Here is an 11,763-nt window from a genome sequence, read left to right as displayed (position 1 = left end):
CTTGTGTCTACCCCTGACATCTCGTTTGCAAAGCTGATTTCTGCGCATGCGCAGATTGCAGGCCGCCAGCTGCGCGGTCTCGCCTCTGGAGCCGGAGCTACTGCGCATGCGCAGCTACACTTGTCTGCGAAGCTGGGTTCTGCGCATGCGCAGTAGCTCCCGCTTCAGAGGCGAGACTGTGCAGCCGGTGTCTGGCATTCTGCGCATGCACAGAACTTAATAGGTAGATCCGTGGTGGTAGATTTCCTTTAAAGAGGTCTTCCAGTGGGTGGGGGTCCACCTCCACCACCCCACCCCTGCAATAAATCACTTACATAGGTATTATAGCCTGGTCATTGTTCACATGGATCTGGCTTTGCGCACTAAGTAGCCGCAGGGCAGAGTATTACAGCGTCATCACATTGAGGCCATGTTAAAGGGATAGTTTCATCTACATATATATATCTACATCTATATATACATTATATTCATTGGTTAGTCACTCCCCTCCCTTTAATCTGGAGTAGTCGCTGTAGCATGATATGCACAGTTCTGTCTACAAGAAAACTAACTATATAGTTAACAGCAGTGCAGAGTATTACAGCATTAGCGACCTTAAAGGGATATATCCATTTTCGTATTAAAAAGGGACCCGCTTTTCTTTAGATTGGAGACACTTAGACGGTCAGGCTTTCCATTCCTTACATGGGTCCATCTATGAGCACAGTCAGGAGCAGCAGCACATGGGGCTCATTCACTAAGGGTCCGTCGGACGCACTTTCGTCGGGTTTCCCGATGATTTCCGATCCGCGCCGAATTGCCCCAGGATTTTGGCGCACATGATCGGATTTTGGCGTATCGGTGCCGGCTTTCACGCAAAAACACGGGGGCGTGGCCGTCGGACAACCCGATGGATTGGGAAAAACCGCTGAATTTAAAATGTTGCAGGATCACGCACTTAGATGCACCAGGAAGAAGCAGGTGAACTCCGGTGGACCTCGGTGCAGCAGCGACACCTGCTGGATATTGGGCGCACGGACCTAAGTGAATCCTGGCAGAACCCGAATCCTCGTCGGACAACGCGCTGCGGGATCGAGACTGGACCAGGTAAGTAAATGAGCCCCATAGTATTAAAGCTTCATTCAATGCAAGTCAAAGGGGCAATATAGTGCAGTTAAAGGGGTTTTGGCACTTCTGATCCTGCTAAGATCAGGTAATGGCTCAGTCAAGCGCTGGGGAGCGGATGGTTGTAACTTTTGATTCTATTTCTCCCCAAATGATGCCCCATCGGTGGTTTTCTGCAAATGCCGTAGATCCCTTTAAGAAGATGGATTGAGATAAGTAGTAAAGAGTAGGATGCTGGGAGTTATGCCCACACCAATCCGATATTAATGAAATACTATGAAACAAGTGGTGGTGGTGATTCCACTTTGATCTCGGATACAGAATTGTGTTTTCCCACCAGTTTTGTTATTTTGTCTCAATGACAGATGAATATTTTTTGCTAGAGCTCACTACCTCCATCTGCTGCCCAGAAGTGGTACTACACCAATACTTCCAATCAATAGATCCACATCCATTGAATTCTTCTATAGAAGTACAGATAATACTCATTCAAGGATTCAACCCAGTCTGGGATATGTAGGTCCCCATTAGGGATGATTTTAGAAAAAGTAAAGTAAACATGGCCCCAAAATAAAGCTATTTTATGAACAGATAGACAGATATATAGATATGAAATAGACAAATTATAGGGGATAGATAGCTAGAAAGATAGATAATAACATCTTCACCCGGGAATTCGATCAAAAAGTATCAAAAGAACTTTTAATACTCTGTCCACAAAAGTCCACATGTAGAGAGCCTCTCTAGGACACGGGGCCCTGGGCAAATGCCCAGTTTGCCGCCCCTTAATGCCAGCCCTGGTCCCCACTATATGGTGTCATTCACTGACAGCAAGCAGGAACTGCTGAAAATAGTGACACAATGTGGTTTCATACCTTGACAGCAAGCAGGAACTGCTGAAAATAGTGACACAATGGGGGTCATTTACTAAGGGTTCGAACGCCGCACTTTCATCGGGTCCCCGATCGGATTGTGGATTAGGAAAAAATGCGGAATTTAAAAAACGCTTTGTGTCGCAAGATCATGCACTTACATGCACCAGGAAGAAGAAGGTGAACTCCGGCGGACTTCGGCGCAGCAGCGACACCTGCTGGATATCGGGCGCACGACCTTAGTGAATCCCGGCAGACCCGAATCAGCGGCAGACAACGCGCCGCAGGATTGAGACTGGACCAGGTAAGTAAATGTGCCCCAATGTGGTGTCATACACTGACAGCAAGCGGAAACTGCTGAAAATAGTGAAAAACCAAAGCCTATTAGCAAACAATACAATTTTTGTATTTTCATGAAAATAGAAGGATGTATTTGTACTTGTACTTTATTCCTTTGTACTGAGGACTGAAGTGTCGCTTCCTCATAGGTAACAACAATATAACAATTATGTCTACATGGATATAATAATAATAATAATCATAGCCCCATACACTCCATAAAGCTGGATAAATAATTTCAATTTTGGATCTACAAAGAGATAAATGATAAAGATCCGGGAGCCAGACCAAAACGCGTTGTTTAGTCCTTTGTTCATGTATATTTACCCACAATACTGCCATATTGGAGCTTGTTGGATTTATCCAGGTTCATCCTTCCCTGTAGAGAGATGGATAGATAATACAGAGTTATCTGATTGATTGATACATATGATATAGACGTGAGATGTCTATGCCGAGGCCTCGAACTCCATATACTAAATGGCCGCACAAAGGGAGACTCTAGGAAGGTGCACAGTGAGCTCTCATGTAGGCAGCAGTGTGGTGGACTATGCCATTACTGACATGGACTCTACAAATATTGGTGCCTTCATAGTCACCCCGCAAACACATCTCTCAGATCACAACCAGCTGCTTCTATACATCAGGTCTACCAATAAACCATCCGCACAAAAACCTCAGCAGAGCGGCCTCTTCTGTCTCCCACCATCCTTCAAATGGTCAAAAACATTGGCTTCAAGATATAAAGACACCCCAACAGTCCAGAAGTTAAGGGAAAACTCCAGAATTTCTACACAACAGTGTATGTGATAAACCCACAGGGGGTAAACCAAGCCCCGACAGACCTCAACCATATACTGTACAAAATGGTAGATATGTGCGATGTAAGAAGACACAACCACAAGAGGTCTGAACAGCTGGTACCACAAAGACTGCAAATCCCTACGGAAGGTCCTCCAACAAGAAACACAGAGACCCAAACAATGGCAGCCTATGGGAAGCCTACAACACCATACAACATCAATACAAGTCCATACTACGGAAAAAGAAATACAACCACATCTCCACCAAGCTCACCCAGCTCCAAGATGTCCTCCAGGACAACTCATTCTGGGAACTATGGCACCACATGGGCAGTGAGGGGAAGGAAAGCCACCTCCATATCCAGAATGGCAACATCTGTCACCAAAACTTCAAGGATCTCTACAAAGATATCCCAACAGAGGAACTAAACCAAGAGCAGAAAGACATCAGAACAAAACTAGAAGCCCTTGAGGAAAAAATCAAAGACTTTCAAAACCCTCTAGATGCCCCAATAACCCTACAGGAGGTAACATAGAGCATCTCCTCCATAAAATGGCTCCCAATGGCACCCTACTAGAGATGATAAGGTCTCATCCCGAGACTGTTGGAGAGTGGAATAGGTGGGAAAGTCTATTTTCAGCAGAGTCGAGGGGTCAGACAGGGCTGCAACCTAATTACAATGCTCTTCAACATCTACATCAATGAGTTGGCTGCAGCCCTGGAGGCCTCCTCCACACCAGGACTACATAACACCCATCAACCTAAATAAAACCAATATCATGGTCTTCCAGAGGAGAAATGCAAGAGTGGCCGGGCGTTGAACAGTTGCCCACTGACAGTGATTGACAGGTACATTTACCTGGGCCTAGAAATCCGCCAATTGGGAAACTTCAAGCAAACCACCCAGGTGCTCAGAGACAAGGCCTACAGAACCTACCGTGCAATCAGGAGATGATTGTATGTACATAAACCTCCAGTGACAGGCTTGACAAAAATTTATGGCATCATCATATCCCCCATCCTTCTGTATGGCAGTGAGGTCTGGGGCCCACACACATACCAGGATTGGTCAAGGTGGGACTCTACCCAAATATTTCACCTGGAGTTCTGCAAATACCATCTCCAAGTCCATCTTAGCACCTCAAACAGCGGCTGTAGAGGAGAACTGGGCAGATTCGCTTTACATATCACAGTCCAGAAGAGGGCGCCGTCATTTCTGACTCACCTACAGAAACCCAGCCAGAAACAAACATGGACCAATCAAGGTTGACAAAAAACGAAAATCAAGGAGCTGATAAACAAGGCCAAGGAGGAACATGTCAGTGACTGGAGGGCCACCATATAGACAACTCAGATGCTGACCATCTACCAGGGTCTACAGAGAGACTACAGACCGGCCCCTTACCAGGAGAAACTACCGGACCCGAGAGACCGTCAGATCCTGAGCTGCTACAGACTGAGCGCCCACAACCCGCCATGGAGTCCGGGCGGCACAGACGGACAAACATACGTGCCCAGGGGGAGCATACTGGACCAGGAGGTACCGAGGATGAGGTCCACCTCCTGCTACGCTGCTCCAAATACTCAGCAGTGAGGGACACTCACTTCAGGAGACTCTCACATCTCCTCCTGGGCTTCAGCTCCATGGAGGACGGAGAGAAGATCCATCCTCCCGGGGGAGAGGAGACCATATATGATACCATGGACTACTATAACCCCCCACACCCCATGTTCTCCTTCATCCTGTTCCCCATCACCCACAACCCCAGATAGATATGAGATAGATAGATAGATATGAGATAGATAGATAGATAGATAGATATGAGATAGATAGATATGAGATAGATAGATAGACAGATAGAGAGATATGAGATAGATAGATAGATAGATAGATATGAAAAGTGATAGATAGATATAGATAGAAAGATAGATAGATAGATATGAGATAGATAGATAGATAGATATGAGATAGATAGATAGATAGATAGATAGATATGAGATAGATAGATAGATAGATAGATAGATAAATATGAGATAGATAGATAGATAGATAGATAGATATGAGATAGATAGATAGATTATAGATAGATATGAGATAGATAGATAGATAGATAGATAGATAGATAGATATGAGATAGATAGATAGATAGATAGATAGATATGAGATAGATAGATAGATAGATAAATAGATAGATTATTAGCAGTAATATTCCATCACTATCTCTGCCCCCCTGGCTAGATATGTGGATGTGTCCATGACTTGTGTATATTTCGGCTCCTCCTCAGGGACGTTCACCTCCTCTTCCACCGTTGATGGCTGTGATGTCTTGGATGGATAGTAAGATCAGGTATTGATGTTGAGGTTTTTAAAAGGAAATGATGACAAAGTGATGTCTTATAGTGATACGACAGCCCATTCTGCTAATGCATGCACTTCAACCAGCAGCAGAGACATCTGCTCCGAAGAAAGATGGAAACTCCCATCAATCAGGAGTCTGACAACCTGACAACAGGCTAAAATAGTCCCCGTGCTAGATTGTCAGAGCAAAAGGGAAAAAAAACAATTGGTTTTTCGGTGGAGAATTGGTGGAAAATTCTTGGTTGTGGTAGAAGTTGGGCAGATGAGAGTAAGACAGCGCCACATCTGTCCATGGTCATGTATGGTATTACAGATAAGTCAGTTTAAAGGGGACTTTCCATCACCTGCAGCAACTCAAACTCTTTGCATCCATTGAAGGGGTATTCCTACAAAGACAAGATTCTTAAATATTCTCAGGATAACAAAATATCACATTCTCTAATTTACTGTTGTTAACAAAAATATAGCATTTCACAGATATAATTCCAACCTGTCTCTATCAGTCCTGGTGTATACAATCTCAGTTGCCCCTGGATCTGAACGTAAATTTTCTGACTTAGGGTTTAGGCATGGCAGATTCTTCTCTTGAATAGCTTCTCTTGTCTGCACACTGCAGTGCTCTCTGTCAATAGGAGCTCAAACATAGACACTTCCTGCCAGCAAGCAGCAGTGTGAGGAGACTAAATCTACAAGCTACAGATAAGAGTTTTATAGCAGGAGAAAGAGATGATAGTGTGTTACAACTGAGATGTAGCAGAGCTGAAGTGTGTCATTGTGTGTTATATGCATCTCATGGATCTCATCACCTTTGATCTGTCTCATCTCTCTTGTTCTATGTTTCAGACACTAGTGAATGTTCAGAAGGTAAATGAAAGTTATGATAAACCCTGTACCCTGATAATTGAAGCACATTGTCAGCACACAGCATCTCACAGTACAGAGGAATCATGAAGTGTTTCCTTAGAGAATCCCCACTCACACTCTGGGATCTTACACTGACCATGAGGTTAAATAGGATCTAAAAACTGTAAAATTGTAAAGTATGAGGTAAAAAATTATCTTTATTGTGTAAACATCACTAGGGATTAAAATTTGAGAACTTTCTTCATTGGGAAAACCCCTTTAATAGACGTCCCTCCACATATTTTGACATTGTTGGAATTTTGTCTCTGGTCCCCGCCGTTCCCAAGCAATCAGTATCAATATTTTCAGATCGCTACTGTCAAATGGGCGGAGCCAGGCTGCCTACTCAAGCCCAGGTCAACGCATGTATCACTAGAAAGCCAAATTGACATAGATTCTGGGCAGCTTTGGTACTAATGCTGATTAGGGTGACGGATAAGTGATCCCGGGCTCCAGTAGACAGTGTAGCTCCACCCATTTGACAGTCAGTGGAGGGGTATCTATTAAAGGATGCAAGGAGTTGGAGTTAAAGCCATATATATCTGGTAGATTGGGGTCTGCACCCATGTTGAGAAGGTGAGTACTTGACCCCCGATTTTTGTTAATTATTTGGAAATTGGTAATAAAAAACATTCCTACGGTTGACATTTCTTTTAATTAACCCTTTGATCTACCAGGGCGTGAATATTGTTTCTTTTTTTTCCCCCACTCGGTGTATAATACTTAATAAATTGTCTCAGTGGAGTGAAACATTGTCGGGACTATTTCTGTATACGAGGCAAAAACTGGAAAAGCAAACTAAAGGGCAATGCTCAGCACATAAATGCTTAACGTACACTTTTAAAATAGTGTCATTAATCACAAATCTATTTATAGCCGCTACCTGTGACATGCAATTTACTGGCATCGGTTCATAAGGTAAATTCTGGCCCTTGATTTTCAGTCATAGGTTTAGAGTAAGGTTGATTAAAATGGACATGTCATCTAGAGCTTGATCCTCACTGTCATTCTCTGTGTGTGGGCGGGGTAATCAGGACTCTCACTGTCAATCACTGTGTGGGGGCGGGGTAATCAGGACTCTCACTGTCTATTACTGTGTGTGGGAGGAGTAATCAGGACTCTCCCTGTCAATCACTGCGTGTGGGGGGAGTAATCAGGACTCTCACTGTCACTCACTGTGTGTGGGTGGAGTAATCAGGACTCTCCCTGTCAATCACTGTGTGTGGATGGGGCTAATCAGGACTCTCAATGTCAATCACTGTGTGGGCGGAGTAATTATGACTCTCACTGTCAATCACTGTGTGTGGGTGGGGGTAATCAGGACTCTCACTGTCACTCACTGTGTGTGGGCGGAGTAATCAGGATTCTCACTGTCAATCACTGTGTGTGGGCAGAGTAATCAGGACTCTCACTGCCAATCACTGTGTGTGGGCAGAGTAATCAGGACTCTCACTGTCAATCACTGTGTTTGGATGGGGTAATCAGGACTCTCACTGTCAATCACTGTGTGTGGGTGGAGTAATCAGAACTCTCACTGTCAATCACTGTGTGTGGGCGGAGTAATCAGGACTCTCACTGTCAATCACTGTGTGTGGGCGGAGTAATCAGGACTCTCACTGTCAACCATAGGAGTCCTGTTATGAGTTATCTAAAAACTCCTGCCCCAAATCGTTTATCCCTACATAGTACAGAGCTCACTCACCTTTTCTTTGTCTATCATTTGCTGCCTTCAGCCCAGACATCAGACATGTTTGCTTTAAACACCTCTAATACCCCATGTTATGTGTGTGTCATGGACAGTGTTACATCATTTCACATGTTCCAGGTCTGAGGGCGCCATTCTTGGTATCTGTCACTATAAATGCCACTTCTGTAACTGGATCTGCAAAGGTGCCGCAACCTATCGTGACTACTAGGAGGTAACCTAAGGAGCTAAATCAGACACACGAATGAATGTAAAGGGTTTACATACTTCTCCGTCACTACACAGTATAATGTTTCTGAGAGGACCACACACCATTCTTCTATAGACGTCTGCCCCAAGCTCTAGCAATTAAATGAACACTTTCTAAATCTTAACTATATTATTTGTGGACCTTTCACCACCTCTCTAATCCAGGACCACCCATCTGACAGTAGAGAGACTAATTAGCATAGTTTTGAGATAGTTTCATTATATGATATACTAAATTTACTAAGTAGGTTATTGATGGGTGGTCCTGGTCTGGAAAAGACCATCTATCACTGTCCATCTCAAAAGGGTGAAAAAACTTGGAATTGATGGAGATGGTTTTGGTGTACATTAACCAACGACCAAAGACTAAGTCTACTGGAGAACCCTCATGAGATGTGTCATATGGCTGTTCCTTGACTACAGTCGCCATGTTTACTTGCACTGAAGACCACCAGTATATGACAAAATAGGTAACACAATGGTCTAAATGTTTGGAATGATGTAGAAGACCACCATGAAGACATCATAAGTATTTTGGGTTGACAAGGAAGTCGCAACTATTATTTTTGGACCTTGAACCTATAACAAACCCCAAACTTTTAGCAAAATCCAAATTTTTGTTGATCATTTAGTGTAATCCAGGCTTTGTTTCTCAAAAAGATGATCATTCAATCATATGTTAAGTACTACTTTATAACCTTAAAGGGAACCGTCACCAGGAGACCCATTTTTAGCACTCCCCCAGGCCCCACAGAGCATAGTACATACGCTGCCAAAGTGTTTTTGTATTAAAAATTGGTTTTACAGAAAAAAAGATATGTTATATTGTACCTTTCATTAGCATCTGCTGTGTGACTAGGCAGTTGCCTATTGGGAGGGGCTGGAAAGGAGCAGTTTCCCGCCCGCCCCCCCCCCACCCTTGGGAAACAGCTCCTCTATGTGACCTTTTCAAATATATGAAAACACCCATCACTTGGCTTAGCGACGCCCCCTACTCCTCTACAGCCAATCCCGAGTGAGGGGAGTTATTCATATATTTGAAAAGGTCACATGTTTCCCAAGGGTGGGGGGGAACTGCTCCTTTCCAGCCCCTCCCATTTGGCAACTGCCTAGTCACACAGCAGATGCTAATGAAAGGTACAATATAACATATATTTTTTTCTGTAAAACCAATTTTTAATACAAAAACACTTTGGCAGTGTACTATGTACTATGCTCTGTGGGGACTGGGGGAGCGCTAAAAATGGGTCTTCCGGTGACAGGTTCCCTTAAATGATATTATGCTTCCATATTCTTTACTACAGTACTGGGGCACTTCAAATTTTGGAGGCATTGCCCTAGTTACTTTGGGGTTCCCATATGATGCCTATGATGTGGAGAAGATTGATTTTACAAGGTTGGTAAATATGTCAAGGGTGGTGGAGGAGAAGGGAAATGTCTTTTGTCTATAGGCCAAATGACTCCATAGTTTTGGATATAAATGACATATGACCATATGTTACAACCTTATTATCGTGTGGTGGCCCGGACAGATGGCACTGCTTGGTGATTTGGCATCCTTACCTTATATGACGGAGCATCGTGCCTCTCACTACTCAGTGTTTGTGATGCTTACGACTTGTGTTTGAAGTGACCTACAGGGAAGACAATGGATTATTTATAGATCAAAATGGGTAATCCCATTAAATAGCTGTTCCGACTTAAAGGAAGACCCCAGAATTTAACACATATTAAAATATTGGATGGAAATTTACAAGCCAATTAGACACAATCCAACTTTCTTTCTGGCACTAAGTATTCTGGCTACAAATACTCTTAAAATTAATATTGTTTACGCTTGCAGCCACCACTAGAGGGAGCTTGTGAGCACACTGCATATTTGTATGCACTAACTTATGCACAGTGGTCAAAATTAGTAGGTAGGGATAATGTAATAAACTATGCCAGTCGGGTGCTGGTTTAACGTATATCCAGAGCTGAACCTAAAGGTGTCAGTGTAGGGTTTTGTAATGCAGTATGCTATACCCAGTGGAGCCTTAATGGGCAGTGTATAATGTCATTAAGTATGCCATCTTTATGCACTTGTCAACTATATGACAAGGGACAGCCTTAATGAGAGGGTGGGGAAAGTGTAAAAAAATTCCAACTGGGTGCTGGTTGACTGTGTATGCCCAACCTTAAAGGTGTTGGTGTAGGGTTCTTTAAAGGGGTTGGACATAGAGATGAGTTTTAGTTTGGATTTGGGTGCGTGACCCAAATGCGGATACTGAACTGAAACTATGGGTCCGCTCATCTCTAGTTGCATTGTCACAGTAAGTTCCACTCTATACAAAGGATAGGAGGGGATAATCTGCTGTGTGGATCCCTTGGATCCTAAGAATGAGGGTCCTTTGACCCCCAAATGATTCTGAAGAGCTCCTGGGGGTGTTAGCAGAGCTCCTCCTGTTCTGGAGCTTCATAGGCTTTTACACCGTGCAGGGAGGAGAGAAGTGCTGAGGGTGCAGAGGGGGAGACAGTGTAACAGCCTGTGAAGTTGGAACACAGAGGGGCTCTGATATCACACCGAGTAGCATTTCAGGCTTATAAGCATATAGTTTTTTTAGTTTTAAATTTTGATTTTATAAGGAAGGAGGCCATGGATAACAAATATAAGAAGATTAACACAGTCACAGTGCCTGGATCTATGAGTAAGTGCCCCTGGTTTATCACGCTGAATTTTGATGGTAAATTTCAGGTGCGGAACTAGAAGAGGCAGGGTCCCTTAGCAGACTTTTAAATGGGGCCCCCCTTCCCCCTTAAAAAAATAAATATATTTGTATATTCACACATGTGAGTCACAATCACAACACATTTATACAAATAGTACCACACACACATACTTACAGTACCATATACACCCATAAAGCATATACACATCACATATACACACAAACACAACCAATATACACAGACACACAATACCATATACAGACATACAGCATATACAGACCCAATATCCCAGATGCTGGGGCCCCCTGACGCTGGCTGTTACCAATTCTCTGATGGAAGTGGCTAAGTATTGTGTCCTTATCAGCGCCATAGATATGAATAGAGATGTAGATGTATGAATTTTGGGGTACAGCAATTACCCCATTCACGTGGTCCATGAATCCCCACTGACCAGCAAGTCATCTCTTATCCTGGGGATAGGGGAAAACTTGTTATGACAGGACAGACCCTTTAACACAGTATGATGCTTTTACATTAGGTCCAGGGAAGCCAAAATGAGTGGGTGGGAAGCCTAAAGGTGTCTGTGTGGGGGTTTTGACTATATACATATGGCTAACCTAAAGGTATGGGTTTGGGCACTACAATGAGCTCTACTAGCAAGATGTTGGGTCTTATAAGACTTTAGTTGCACCATTAGGGAAGTGCTGAGGGAGCAGAGG

General features: G+C 43.5%; 1 long non-coding RNA gene across 1 annotated transcript in view; it reads right to left on the bottom strand.

The window, feature by feature from the left end:
• Positions 1-5,183: 5,183 nt before the first annotated feature.
• The window catches only part of LOC140126203 (uncharacterized), a 112,902-nt gene continuing 106,322 nt past the window's right edge, over positions 5,184-11,763 (bottom strand). Inside the window, exons 2-3 of the long non-coding RNA XR_011854782.1 lie at positions 9,899-9,969; positions 5,184-5,864 (exon numbers count right to left, since the gene is read on the bottom strand). This is a non-coding gene — a long non-coding RNA (uncharacterized lncRNA). The remainder of the gene's footprint in view (positions 5,865-9,898; positions 9,970-11,763) is intronic.

This window comes from Engystomops pustulosus, chromosome 4 (assembly GCF_040894005.1).
Source record: "Engystomops pustulosus chromosome 4, aEngPut4.maternal, whole genome shotgun sequence".
NCBI lineage: Eukaryota > Metazoa > Chordata > Amphibia > Anura > Leptodactylidae > Engystomops > Engystomops pustulosus.
Note: the sequence above shows the minus strand (reverse complement) of the source record. Positions and strands in the feature narration are given on the sequence as shown.